This window comes from Neomonachus schauinslandi, chromosome 2 (assembly GCF_002201575.2).
Source record: "Neomonachus schauinslandi chromosome 2, ASM220157v2, whole genome shotgun sequence".
In the NCBI taxonomy this organism is placed as follows: Eukaryota; Metazoa; Chordata; class Mammalia; order Carnivora; family Phocidae; genus Neomonachus; species Neomonachus schauinslandi.
This window is the reverse complement of record NC_058404.1, coordinates 73,836,254-73,839,875: the sequence shown is the minus strand read 5'-3', so window position 1 is coordinate 73,839,875 and position 3,622 is coordinate 73,836,254.

Sequence of the window (3,622 nt, the reverse complement as noted above, 5' to 3'; positions counted from 1 at the left end):
GGGTATGTAAAATAATTAGGGAGTGATGAGTTTTTAACTTCAATATCATTTTTAATACATAATGGTTCATCATAGTTTATGTAATTTAATCTTTAGTGATGGCTGTGTTTAACAGGTGGTTCACTGTTACTTAACACTTGGCTTGCCTACCCTAGCACATCATTGTTCTTAATCTTTAAGAGCTGCTTTTAAGTTTGCTCTTCCCTGAAATTAGAAATAGTGATAAAGAAGCATAGGGGCATTGGTCCAGCCAAGCTCTAGGAAATCCTTAGTCCCGGGTTGGTTTTGTTATTGATGTGAAGACTGAGTACAACTGGGGTAGAACTAGAGTCAAATTACTAGTGATCCATGACCAAATTTGATTTGGCAAATAATGCTATAATTGATACTCCCAATATCTTTCCAAATGAATTGTGAAGTTTAAAAGGTATTTGAGAGCTGATATCCATCTAATCAATCTTCTTCACATGTAGTTGTTTTTTTAAATCTCACTATCCTATTTTTAAAGAATCCTAGGAAAGAGATTTTATAGTCTCCTAATAAGTTTCAGTTGTTCGTGGCCAGATCATATTACTGATGTCCCTTCTGAGGATGGTCCAGGACCGATGCAATCTGTAAGGATGAATTGGATATGACTTTTCCTCTAATGTTTGCCACATCATTAGTTTAATGGGATTATAAAGTTCTTGGCCTGTCTCAGAAATAGATGCTATTATCCAACTTCATCAAACATGCTTCTCTTTAAGGGATTAAAAAAGGAAATGAGTGCAGCTGCCAGCCAAGAAACAAGAAACCACCCTTATAATTCTTGAACACAAAGTCTAAATTGTAAACCTGATAAAACTGGGTTTTTTTGAGAACATGATTGGAATAAAATAGGAAACATTTTTCAGCCAATATGGCATCATTTTAAGAGCAGTTAAAATGTGACAGATGGTAGGAATGTATCTTAAAATCATGCATAAACTTCTTTTCAGGATATGCTTTCTGAATATTTTCCATATACCAGGAGAAAAATGTGTACTACATTATGAAATGTCCCACAGCAGTGAGTTTAAATATACTTATCCCAGCTTAATTAAAAAATACATATTTGTGAGAGAAGTCAGATAACATGGCTGCTTTTAGAAGTATTTGTTGAATCTCAAACTAATGATTTCTATTAACCAAGGTAGGCAAGCTACAACCCCTAGAGCCAGATCCAAGACCTGATTTTTACAGCTCTTGAGCTAAGGATGTCCTTTTACATTTTTTTAATGATGTAAAAATGGACAGGAATATGCAACAGAGGGTGTTTATGGCCTGCAAATCCTAAAATTATTTACTCTCTGACCCTTTACAGAAAAATTTGATCCAAAAGATCAAAAACTGGCAGCCTATGGGCTACATATGACCTTCAGAGTATGTTTTATTTTGTATAAACTGTATTTTATTTTTTAATTTAAATTACTTGCCAACATATTCACATGGAAAATGTCACATGCAAATTGAGATTTTTCAGCTTCTTTTGGAAACTGGATGATTTAGTAACCCTAAATCCTCATTCCACATGGCAGCAAATCAACTAGAGGTAGTAGGACTGACTCAATGGTAATGAGTTCTTTTCTGGGAGGAATGCCAAGCTTTCTTCTGTTTTTTTTTTAAGATTTTTTTATTTATTAGAGAAAGCACACACGAACAGGGGCGGGGGCAGAGGGCGAGGGAGAGAATCTTAAGCAGACTCCCCACTGAGTGAGGAACCCAAGTCGGGACTAGATCCAGGACCCTGAGATCATGACCTGAGTGAGCTGAAATCAAGAGTCAGATGCTTAATTGACTGAGCCATTCAGGAGCCCCACAGCTTTCTTCTTTAAGTTACAGTTTTATTTCAGGTTGACAAGCTGACCTGAGATCAAACTTTAGTTTCAACTTTTCAAATTGCAGAACAAAAAATCCTGGTGCTATTTAAAAAAATTTTTTTGTATTAAATTTATAAATTAACATAGGGAGATTTGATATCTTCATAATGATGAAGCATCCTATTCAAGAAGCAAGAACAAGTGATATCTTTCCACTTGCTCAAGCATACCTTTGTGTTTTTCTAATGATTGCATAGTTCTTTTTCACATAGATTTTTCACATTTCTTAAGTGTATTCTTTTTTTCCCCCAGTTTCAGTTTTTTAGTTTTTTTTTAATTGGAATATAGTTGACATACAATGTTATATTAGTTTCAGGTGTACAACATAGTAATTTGACAGTTCTATACATTACTCAGTGCTCACTATGATAAGCATAGTCGTCATCTGTCACCATGCAACATTATTACAATATTATTGACTATATTCCCCGTGATGTACTTTTCATCTCCATGACTTACTTATTTTATAACTGGAATTTTGTACCTCTTACTCCCTTTCACTGACTTTGTCCATCCCCCCTAGCCACCTCCACTCTGGCAACGACGAGTTTATTGTCTGTATTTAGGAGCCTATTTTTTGTTTGTCCATTTGTTTTGTTTTTGAAATTCCACATACAAGTGAAATCATATGGTTTTTGCCTTTTTTCAAACTTATTTCACTAGGAATAATACCCTCTAGGGGGGTGGGGGGATGGGTTAGCCTGGTGGTGGGTATAAAAGAGGGCACGTATTGAATGGAGCACTGGGTGTTCACGCAAACAATGAATCATGGAACACTACATCAAAAACTAATGATGTAGTATATGGTGATTAACATAACATAATAAAATTAAATTAAAAAAACAAAAAATATACTGAATTTGGTAAGCAAGTAAGTGTATATTAATATATTGAAATTAGCATAACAATAATCAAAAAGAAGAAAATTTAAAGGCATAATTCTAATACCCAGATATAATCATTGCAGTATCTTTTATGTCTTTTTACTGTTGGTGAATGTGTTTCTCAAAAACAATTTTATAATTTTAAATTATAATTTAAACTATAATTAAATTAGTTATAATTATAAATATATAATTTAATTTAAGTGATAATTATAAAGCGAATCATAATTTGCTTCCTGCATGAATAGTGTATCAGGAACATCTGGAACATCTTTCCATGTCAGTAAATGTGCATCTTCAGTACACTGCTCTCAACCATTTTTTTACTCCAACACAATTGAGGGATTAAACACAGTTTTTTTTTTTAAGGATTTTTTATTTATTTATTTGACAGAGAGACAGCGAGAGCAGGAACACAAGCAGGGGGAGTGGGAGAGGGAGAAGCAGGCTTCCCGCTGAGCAGGGAGCCCGACGCGGGACTCGATCCCAGGACCCTGGGATCATGACCTGAGCCGAAGGCAGACGCTTAACGACTGAGCCACCCAGGCGCCCTAAACACAGTCTTGATAGTGATATTCAGTGTCAACTTTTTTTTTAAGGGGTGAAGAAATAGGATGCAGAGGAGGGAACAAAGATGGTCAGTTATGCAAAAAAAAAAATCATGTGGCAAATACTAATCTGCTACATCACTTTTAATGATTGTATAAGTTACAATGTTTTAAAAACAAAAACAAAAAAAAAAGAATAATACCCTCTAGGTCTATCCATGTTATTGCAAATGGCAAGATTTCATTCTTTTTTATGGTTGAGTAATACATCTTTATGCATTCATCCATCAGT